This window comes from Vanessa cardui, chromosome 9 (assembly GCF_905220365.1).
Source record: "Vanessa cardui chromosome 9, ilVanCard2.1, whole genome shotgun sequence".
Classification (NCBI taxonomy): domain Eukaryota; kingdom Metazoa; phylum Arthropoda; class Insecta; order Lepidoptera; family Nymphalidae; genus Vanessa; species Vanessa cardui.
The window spans coordinates 1035780-1048132 of record NC_061131.1 but is presented as its reverse complement, the minus strand read 5'-3'; the positions used below and the strand labels follow the sequence as shown (position 1 = coordinate 1048132).

General features: G+C 31.5%; 1 protein-coding gene across 5 annotated transcripts in view; it reads right to left on the bottom strand.

The window, feature by feature from the left end:
* The window catches only part of LOC124532647 (tyrosine kinase receptor Cad96Ca), an 89842-nt gene that overhangs the window by 12658 nt on the left and 64831 nt on the right, over positions 1-12353 (bottom strand). The gene's annotated exons all lie outside the window — the stretch shown is intronic.

The following is a 12353-nucleotide window of genomic DNA, read 5'->3' as shown; positions in this document are numbered from 1 at the left end:
CGGTCGTGACAACCTATTCCAAGGGATTATAGTGCACAATTGTGTGCGTAAACATAGGTCCCTATGTTTATGTACACAATTGTGCTCAACTCTCTTAACCCGATTGGACGGTTATATTCCATTATAGTAGCAACAAAACTAGTTTTATATGTTTATTATTAAAAAAAAAAATTATAGGTTATCATTTTATTTCATTTTATAATATGTTCTGCATTACGAAAACTTCGCAAGCGCTGTCTTGATTGAGTAAATATAAATGAATATTACAAAAAAGTAAAAAAAAAAACGTCATAAAAATACAGATAAATGAGAAAACGTTTATGTGATTTGTGTGGTGATCAGTTAACTAGTATCGAAGCAATTTAATCAAAAAACATGATATTACCAAGCTCCATTTTTTTATAACATTACTAATCAAAACTATGCATATATTTACAGCATTCAAGAAGAAAGGAAACTTGCACAACTTGAATGAGGTTGCTGTTAAATAACAGACTCGAGTTCAAAACTGTAATATCAGTTTAGTTTAAAGTTCTGACATTAAAATCTGAAGGCTAAGGAAGATTTATCGATGTATTACGTTCTAGTTCGAAGCCTAAATTATCCAAAGGGACATAACTAAAATCACCAGCTAATTAAATGGAATGCCTAATTGAATGAAATATTGTATAGCCACCATTAATCAACAACAACAACAACAGCCTGTACATTCCCACTGCTGGGCTCCTCCTCTCCCTTTGAGGAGAAGGTTTGGAACATATTCCACCACGCTGTTTCAATGCGGGTTGGTGGAATACACATGTGGCAGAATTTCTATGAAATTTGTCACATGCAGGTTTCCTCACGATTTCATTCACCGCTGAGCACGAGATGAATTATAAAGACAAATTAAGCACATGAATCAGCGCTGCTTGCCTGGGTTTGAACCCGCAATCATCGGTTAAGATGCACGCGTTCTAACCACTGGGCCATCTCGGATCCACCAATAATCACCACGATCGAATACCTTCCAAGCTTTTGAGGAACGTTAAGCCCTTTATTATGTGCTTACTAGGTGTCGTCCGCGGCTACGCACGCTTTTTAGGGATTGGTTTGTCATTTGTCAGACCAAAATAGCCAATGTTCTTCCTTGAAGTTAAAGTTTGCTTCATAGCAAATTTCATCCAATTCAGTTCAATTGTTCGGTAATAAAATAGCAACAGACAAGACAGACTAACTTTCACATTTATAATATTAAGTATAAATAAGAAGCTCTAACGAAAAACAAAATTACTGTATAACTTTATAAAGAAAATTTCCATCATCCTATTGATCAAAGAAAATAAGTCAACGGTACCAAATGTGAAAGGATAATTCAGTCATTCGCTTCATGACCAGGCCCTTGCAGATGTAGCGTGACTAAATTTAATACCGTAATCATATATGTCGCTGCACTATTTTATATGTCATCAAAGAGTCCAACGATGTATGATTTGATCATAACTATGTATGCGGCCTCATCAATGATTCCTAGCATTCCGTGTTGCGAATGGCCTTTCAATTTACACGTGACGAGGAATTAACAGCATACTGACAAGGCTCATATTATTTTCAGAAATACCTACTCTAAATTAGAACCAAAAGGTCTTATGGTGCTGTTAAAATTGATGTTTATAATTTCTTTCAATATAGTTTGTTTTTATTGCGAATAATATATATTGAATTGTCATTAGCAAGGTTAATGAACTATATATAGTAGGACACAAATTAGATGATGTAAAATGCAATGGAATGAAAATAAAACCGATTACTGCCGATTTACACGACCAATAGAAATAACTCCCAATCGCGCCATTCGACGCTATTCGTCGCTATAGATTCACGCGTCAGAGGAAGCAAGTGCATGTAAATCCACGTGTTAAATTGACGAATATATTATGTCATATGATATTACAAGTTATTACGTTTGTGCAAAGATCATATTCGCATGAGAAATAAATATAGATAATTTGGTATAGCGTACTCAATTCGGATGTGATCGGTTTTACGAATTTTGCCGATGCGACATCTAAGTTGTGTCGTACTATACTTTCCGAATAACTATTTATCCTGATTCATCTTTTATATGATCCTTAATATGTTTATGCTTTTTTTACACGAAAAATTATGTTTAGCCTTCCTTTGACTTTCTTGTTATTATTGACTAGGACTTATACATAAAAATCGCTAGAGAAGTAATAATGAAATGTACATGACATGGCATCCCAGCAGTGGGAAATTTACAGGCTGTACAGCCTGTAAATTTCCCACTGCTGGGCTAAGGCCATGGTACATGCAGGTTTTCTACGAGATGAATTATTAGCACTGCCCGCTTGGGTTTCAATCATTGGATATGATGTACGTGTTCCAACCATTACACCATCTCAGCTCAGAACAAACAATAAAAACAAAATAATGTAGAGGTCAGACTTGTTAAATACACTTGAAGAAGAACTTATGTACACGAATACTATTATTCTTAAACAATTTTTAAGAAAAAATAAAACGGTCGTCTGGAACTGATGGAAAATAGCACAATTGGATTTTTATTAAGAGGTTTTTGATGTTGTACAAAACTGTAGTCGGTCCAAACGTTCCGAGAATTTAAATTTGTTTTTTACCGACTTCACAAAAAGTATATTCTACGGTTGTTTTTTTGTGTTTGTTACTAACAACTCCGTTATATTGAACCGGATTTGAACTTTGTACGTTAAGTTTGTAGTCCTATTTAAATTGGAAGAAACTACATATAACAATTTTAATTCTATAAAATTCCCTAAAGTTATTCAAAAAGATTTTATTTAAAATATTTATTTTGATAAGTACTATTTTTTTTTTGTGTTTATATAAACGATATCTGCTGTTTTCAAGTTATTATTTTTGTTACTAAAAAATTCATAATTTAACATATGATGTATACTTAAAACTTATATTATTAATTTACAAGTTAGTGCAGGAAATTATGAAATCATTCATTATTGGAATTAATTTCACTTTTACCAAATATTTCTGTATGACTGTTGTATGTATAAATAGTAATACATTATATATAATGTTACCAAATTTTAACAATATTATAACCTAACGTTCATTGAACTAGAAATATTTATTTATTTATTTATAAATAAAACGCTAGTCTTATTTTTTTTTTATTTCACATAATATTTCACTTTGCTTAAATATTATGTCTTAAAAGCTATAATGTAATATACTATAAACTTATTATTATTATTCAAATTTTTTTTTTTAACAAACAAACATTATTGGCAAGAATAAAGAAGATTGTTTGATAATATTTATTACAGATCGCATTGAATGTCATTGTTTGATCGTCTATAAAGAATGAATGCATTCTTTTCATTCGTATGAGTTCAATAACCCTTTGACAAACGTTTATTTCGAACGGAATAAATTTTCATTATCTATGCTATTAAGCCGTAGCGTCTATGAAGTTTGTCTTTTAGATATTTTGAACCGAATTATTATTGGCGTACAGTAAATTACCTCTCCCTTTGAGGAGAAGGTTACGAGCGTGTGGCAGAGTTTCATTTTTGACAGATGAAGTTTTCTTCACTCACGAGCTCGAGATCTATTATAAGCAGAAATTAATTATACGAAAATTCATTGGTGCTTGCCTGGGTTTGAACCCGCAACCATGGGTTAAGATATACACGTTCTAACCACTGGACCATCTCGGCTTATTATTAGACTATTTGTCTTTAAATGATGTTGTCTTATCATCACGCGAATAGCTACCGTATCCCAATATAAATAAATGACATAATTGCATAAATCCGTAATCACTTTCAATTCCATATTGCTTCAATTTTCGTTTCATACAAGCATGGTTATATTTTTAGTAGATGCAAAAACACGAGGATAAGCAACTGGTTTGATAAACAGTTCGCAGTGAAAGTGACTTTCACCCAGCCTTGGATTACGAGCGACACGTAACGTTATTTATAACTTGTGTATGCATTGCGTGTTTTGTAACTAATTTTGACATTCGTATGAAAGTGTTGATAATCGTTTGAAACCTCTTTGGACCGACCTCCTTGCTGACGTAAGACGGATTCGTTTCGACGTTGACATTTGTTGTATGCTGTGTTAGTTTTGATAGTTTTATAGCCGGATGAGTTAGTTTTGATATTTTTGAAATAATCCTACTTATATATGCGAAAGTTTGTGAGGATGGATGTATGTACGTTTGTTATTCAATCACGAAAAAACTACTGAACGGTTTTGGATGAAATTTTACAGTAATACAGATTAAACTCAAACTAAAATTCCTTTATTCAATATTACATTACAATTATTTATTGATGGTCAAATTAAACACTACCACCGCTTCGGAAAAAGGAACATGACGTGAGAAGAACCGGCGAAAGACACTCAGCGGGTCATATTTTCAAGTACCCGTGCGATGTCAGGGCGGGGCGCTAGTTTAATTTATAAAGCGACAATAGAAAAAGGAAAAGAGAGAAGGGTGGTTCTAAGGGCGCATAATTCTTTATCCTTACGTGACAATATCTGACACTCCACTTTACTGTGACTTGCGTAAAAGAACTACATTACAATAAAGCCGAGTCATTTGTTTGTTTTTCTTAAAGTACCTTATTCTCAGCAGCTACACATATCACATAAAAATGTACATTTCTTAGCCCACTACAATATTTAACATATGTATTATTTTCCAATATTTAATTTCTATGATACTAATATGAAACTTTTACATTATTCCAGCGAGTTTGGCTATTTTCACAGTATTATGTCATATGGCATATTACTTTGGGGTAACGCTGCAGATATTGAATCTGTCTTTATTTTACAAAAGATAGCAATCCGGTTTATTTATAATCTTAAATTAATAATAAAATCAGTGATAATCATTGTATATGCACTAGAAGTAAGGATAAGCTTATAACGCCAAGTTTCCGACTCCGCAAAGTCAATAAATCTTTCTTGGGGCAAGGTATCCGTTTCTATAATAAAATTCCGCAGACGTTTTTAACTTTGCCTTCTCGTAAACTCAAATCGTTTATAAAAAATACATTGGTAAAAAAGGCGTATTATTCGATACAATATTTTGTAGGTTAATTTAAATACTTAATGAATAAAAAATAAACCTTATTCTATTCTATTCTAAATCATTGTATTAACTTATATGACTGTATTTTTTTAAATGTTGAAAAAGAGTAACTACTGAGTTTCTTGCCGGTTCTTCTCGGTAGAATCTACTTTCCGAACCGTTGGTAGAAAAAAATATTTATTTAAAAACTGTAGTTTTACAGACGCATACGTCGATCGAGCTCATAAATATCTGGCAATTATAAAAAAAATATCAACTATACCGATGTGAAGTAATCAAGCGTAGTAGGTATTAATATAATTGTATTTAAATGAAAACAAATTCGTAATACGTAAGTCTCTTACTAATAATGTTGCCACAAAATAATAATAGGCTTACAATAATAATTGGGTAAATATTATACTTGTGTTAGTTATAAATACCTAATTAATGGGATATATAATCAAATCTAATTAATCCTAACTGATGTTATAAATGCAAAAACGATCTCGTTTATTTTTTACGCTTTGGAGTCTTAACTGATCGATCGATCATCATGATATTTTGTATTTAAGTAATTGACAATTGTATTTAACTAATATGATTGTATTTTTTAAATATTGAAAAAGAGTAACTACTGGGTTTCTTGCCGATTCTTCTTAGTAGAATCTACTTTTCGAACCGGTGGTAGCTTTACTTAATTGTTAATGACGATTCAAAAGTGCTTGTGAAAGCCTACTTGAATAAAGTTTATTTTGATTTTGATTTTTAACATGAGACCACACAGACCGGCCAAGACCTCCCTTATATTGTAATATAAAAATGCGTGGATGAACATATAACATACCAGACGGTATATTTGTTAATAAGTCTGAATAAGGATTAAAATTAATAGGATTATAAAGTTTGTTTTATTTCATTTGAAATAGCTTTAATCAAAGTTTAAATATTCGAAACTCAAGTAGAGATTAAATTCTCGATTTGAGTAAAGATGCCAATGATTATGAATGTACATTCGACTACTTTTTACAGACAATTAAATATGGTATCAATTTTAATCAATGAACTTTTTATCTTGCATGAAAATCAACCAATAGTAATTCAATGCGTTTTTATTATCGCAATATAAGGTAGTATGTGTCCTTAGTTCAACTTGATGAAACTGTTTTGACCATTCGACTTAATAAAATACATAAGGACTGCCTGTCAAAAATCTTTGAAAATGCTGCAGAGTTAGTTATTTGCACTGTATTACATTTAGCAGTAATTTATAAGTATAAGTATAGTAGGTTTGAACGTCGACAAAGCTTTTATCAAAACTTAGAAAGAAAAATTAATGTTTATTTAAGTTGTTACTTGTTGTATTATAAGTAATGACATTTAAATCACTGTAAACTATTAATAGCTACAAGCACACATGACATACGAACGTTAGTATAGGTTTGTTATCTTTATTCCTTCTTAGATTGAAATAAACTATAGGAGCAATCATCCTGAACGAAGTGAGGGTATGGAATTATCCCAGCTTATATCATAATAGGCGATCAAAGAAACGATGGATGGATTGTGTGAAATATGTGGTGATGTGTGGCTGGAAATAATGATACTTGTCAGATGACGTCAGATAGGGAAGTATGAAAGAAGACATGCTGCGCGGATACTAAGTAAATTGGGATAAGGGAAGGAGGCAATTTGTCTAGCAGGATACAGACTTCACGAATCCTAGACAACAATGATTTAACTTGAAGAAAACCTTAATAAATTAAGAAGTTATTTAGAACTATCGACAATTACTGATATTTACGTGACAATTCGATTTAGTCTTTTATTCAATTAAATAGAAGCAATCCGGTAAAGTAATTGAGCTCGCTATTAGAGAATAGAATTCAATGGCAGTTATATATTAAACATTCGTTTTAAGTACCTCTCATGAATAGAATTTATGTAGGACGTGATTATGGTGTAAATTATACAATTATTTTAATATTATTATGATATTTTCCACACATAAACGATAAAATATAAAATAGTTTGTTTTAAAATAAGGTTGGAATGTTAATAATATAGATTTTCCTTATTGATTTTTTTATGACAAATACACAGTTGGACCAAAGTATCTGTTAAGCCTTACATCGCTCAAATGAAAATATACTCTATTCAAGTAAGCTTTTACAAGTACTTTTGAATCGTTATTTGATAATTAAGTGAAGCTACCACCGATTCGAAACGTAGATTCTACCGAGAAAAACCGACAAAATATTCAATAGTTACTCTTTTTCAACATTTAAAAATACAGTCATGTTAGTTAGATACAATTATACGTATATATACTATTGTACTATTTACTTTAAAAAACTAAGAATTTAAGAGAGTTTTTATTATATTTAATAGTGTGTGTTTGTGTTGTTGTGACTATGTTAACAAAAGAAAACTCTCAAGATCATTCTAGAAGGTAAAATTTAATGTTTTTTTTTTTTTGTAATTAGTTGTGTTCGATAGTTTTATAATTATAGACTGAAGAAATTATTAATTATACCAGAAAACAAACTTACTGAATCTTGCACATCTTCTAACTTTAAAGTTGTTTCGATTTAATACTAACTTCAAAATTAATTACTAGGATAGCATAAACCCAGTAGATAAATCTTGCTGGCAAAGGTTTAATAGAACTAGAACTTATGTGCGGGCAAACTAGACCAAACTAATTATAATATGATATCAATAAATGTTATTATTGTAACTGATATAAATTTGAATCGAAGGCAGAGTTTATTTTACGATGAATAAAATTAATATCAGGTGCATTTACTACATTTTGTGCACATGCAAATCTCGAAATTTATATTTGCAATAGGAATTATATAATCATATTTAATTAATTCAATTGAACAACAACAATAGCCTGTAAATTTTCCACTGCTAGGCTAAGGCTTTTTCTGCCTATGAGGAGAATGTTTGGAACATATTCCAAGCTGTTTCAATGCGGGTTGGTTGAATACACATGTGGCAGAATTTCTATGAAATTTGTCATGCGCAGGTTTCCTCATGATGTTTTCCTTCATCGCTGAGCACGAGATGAATTATAAAGACAAATTAAGCACATGAATCAGCGGTGCTTGCCTGGGTTTGAACTAGCAATCATCGGTTAAGGTGCACGGGTTCCAACTACTGGGCCATCTCGACTCGCTGTTTCAATGCGAGTTGGTAGAATACACATGTACTAGTAATTCTGTTCAAATCTCTATAAATTTTGGTACTGGTATTAAAAATGTGAGAGTGCTAAGGTACTCACGAATATTTCTATGTAAAAAAGTCTTATATCAGGTCCATGTGACACAGAATTAGTACAGACTTTTGTCGTACAGACATCTTGAACTATTGACTTACGAGTCTGAGTAAAAAGGTCTATCGACAAAATGTCTACGGACTTAGCATTGCCGGGTATTTCATTCATTTTTAAGTAAAAAAATAATCAATTAAAAATTATTCACTGATCAATTATTCTGCTTCAAATAATACGCAGATATACTTTCAACTTTCATAAATAACAACTTTTTCCTGCAAAGCTCAGACTTTTCCATTACAACGAATTTTGTCTGCTAAGTTCAGACCAAATTCAATAGAAGTCTGTACCAAGTCTGTGTCGTGTGGACCTAACATTGTGATGACGTCATCTCATCGCTCAACGTTTAACCCCTAACGTGTACAAACTAATATATTTACACATCAAAAACTACATTCCATTTGGCTTCCAATTCCATCAATGAAGCCGCCCACAAAAAGCAGGCAGCAAGCACACAACCAGCACAGAGCAAGTTTTAAACAAATATTCGATGTTATAATAAAAATCACTCGTGACCCTTATGTGACGCATATGAACCACTTACATGATCCTAATGTGACAATGTGACGCTTGCGAAATGCTCAGGGTTAAATATTTCATATTATCCACACTAATATTATAAATGCGAAAGCAACTTTCTATCTGTCTGCTCCGATTTTAATGAAATTTGGTAAGAAAATAGTCTAGAGCCTGAAAAAGGACATAGGCTACTATTTAATTAGAAAAAGTGTTATAAACAGTGACGTCAAATTCATGTCAATTCATGTCAAACATTAATGTAATATTTTAAGTTGATTAGTAAATATATTGATATTTTCTAACGCCAGCAAAGCCGCGGGTAACAGCTAGTTACCTACATCTACTGGATACAGAAAGTTGGAACTTTGTGGCACTATTGTGGGAGACCTATGTGGTATGACGTTACCACAAATGCATCCGATATGCTGTCTATTGCGATGGACTAATTTTTAAACCATAATAGCTTGCATCTGTTTAAAAAAATGCAAGCTACAAAATATCGAAGTCTTTAATGAAATCATAATTTGATTTATTGTTCATTACGCTATATGACGATGAAATTCTGCTTTGGAGTCGATATCATAATTGATTTACCTTTTTTGTGGTGAGTTTAGTGTTTTTAGCAAATAAAGATTCGAGGTAGTTTCTTACAGACTGATTGATGATAATCTTAGTGGTATAGGGGTTAGAACATTGTAAATAAATAAATAAATATACGACAACATCACATACATTACTCTGATCCTAATGTAAGTAGCTAAAGCACTTGTGTTGTGGAAAATCTGAAGTAACGACGGTACCACAAAAACCCAGACCCAAGACAACATAGAAAACTAATGATAATCTATATTGACTCGGCCGGAAACGAACCCGGGACCTCAGAGTGGCGTACCCATGAAAACCGGTGTACACAAACATTGTGTTGAGATGGAATTCTTCGATCAAGATGTGTAAAGGTTTTTGGGTATGAGTATAAAACAATGTAACTTCCATACGCCTGTACGTTTTGATATTTTAAATTATGTAACGGATTTTAATGTGATTTTCATCAACGAACAAAGTTACTTTCTCTCGAGAGAAAGGTTTACAAGTATATTAGATTTATGTAATTGTAAAGAACAATCAAGAATTTCTCTTTTTATATTTGTTATCAATCTAAAAATTTTATATATAACTTTACTGAACCTGTGTGAATTCGGGGCCCACCCCGACATCACACGGGTTCGGCAAAGCTACTATTAATAGGCATTAAGACTACTAGTATTCTAAAACCCAAATGGTACCAAGCACTACTAAAAATCGAAGATGTTTTTGAGAACTGTGATTCAATTTATCTTCTAACGATATAAATTATATTTCTGATACTTTAGTCACGAGAACGTCAGTTCCGGTGAATCAAACGATGACTAATTGGCATGAAAATGCCGTTCTTTAATAAGTCTCTTTTTCAATCGTTAACTTTTTTTTACAATAGATTAATAAATAATGATCCGTATCTGGGAGACGGTATCAAATAACTCTTTAGCATGATGTAACATTGAAAGGTAGAAAAAAAATCATTTATAGAACATTTACCCTTCGCTCAGAAAATATTTTTTGCTTTTAATTGATATGTGATTTATTATTTATGTATTTACATTTTACTTCCAAGTCAGCCTTCTTACGTCCAGAAGAGTAGCAGTTGCCTTAACATTTTGATTTATTCAGATAATTAGTTTTAAAATGAGATATAATATATTCATAAGAAATTTATGAATACTTTCGATTAAATGTTGATTGGCAACTCAGCAGAACTCTATTTCTCTTTTGATAAATACACAGGCCTGCGATACAGATGCAAATGAAGAAGAATTTGACTATGAGGGAATATTTTATCGAAAATTTCTGGAAAGATACTTTATCCAATACCTTATGTAGAGTCAGGGTAAGAAAAGGTTCGTCACCTTAAGATCTATTTTCAGAGTGACATATTGCGTCGCAATGATTTGATGTTTAGATTCAAAAGGTACTAAGAGTTTAAAACTTGATAATGTAATGAATTTTATAACTGACGAAGTTTTTCTTACTCTGACTGTACTACGTACCTATTACTAAAGTTAACTTGAAATTTATTTTTTATTTCAATACCAATTTACTTTAAGTATTTATTGGAACTTTAAGTTACAGGGAAAACAGGCGTTTTCGTTATAATAATTAATTATTCTGAAGAGGAAAACGATATAAATATTCACGAACATTGTGAAATTCAACATTCGTGAAACATACTACAAATCATTTTTCCAAGGAAATTCTTGTTATAACATCACAATACAAATGCTTTCAGATAAGATGAAATGTTATAAATAAATCATATTAAAACAGCTTTTTTTAATGTTAAAACATTCTGAAATAAGTCTATTTTAATCAAACGTGGTCAAAACATACTCTTACCGCTTCTACGCAACATATAAACCCAAACAGTTGAACCACACGCCCAAGTATCGGCCATCCAACGGTTTGCCAATAAATTGATAACATACGCAAATCTAAAAGCCACACACCATTTGTTTGTTCAGGCTTGACCAACTCTGGAAAGTACCAAAATTACTTGTACAGTACGTATTGGCCATTCTGATAACTTGATATCGTCATTATTTTTGTTTATATTTAAGTTATTCTAGAATAGAATAAGAATCTTCATAATCACTATCACTACATAGTATAAAACAAAGTCGCTTTCTCTGTCCCTATATGTATGCTTTAATCTTTAAAACTACGTAACGGATATTGATGCGACTTTTTTTAATAGATAGAGCGATAAGAGAAGAAGGTTGTTATATATAATACATGGACAATTTAGTAAAGAAACACTGATAATTTTAGAAGTTTCCACTGTGATGTCATATCATTGCACCCGTGCGAAGCCGGGGCGGGTTGCTAGTATTTTTACACATGACAGTAAAATTGAAAGTATTTTTTTTTTGACATCTTTTAAAGTCGATTTACAAATAGCACAATGAATTACAAACCTTTCTCATGAATCACTTCATCCTTTAGTAAAACCGTGAGAGAATCCGGTCGGTATTGAGTTCATCTCGTTCACAGATGCGATGGACTTATCATATGTACTAAAGCTATTGAATTTACCTATACATATATAATGTAGCATTTTAATTCTTGTTAGTCTAGTCTATATATAAGTTACTCTAAAAAGAAAAAACGCCAAGTTATTTCTAAATTTTGAAAATAGAATCGTCTAATTGCAGATCTAGATGTGAATGAACAATCTACTATTACGAATATATAAATAATGTATAGTACTAATCCTGTAGCCCATTTATTAAACGCTGAACTATGAACAAGATTTAATAAAAGTTGTAGAGATTCTTGGCAAATAATAAAGTAATAAAATATTTAATTCATTCG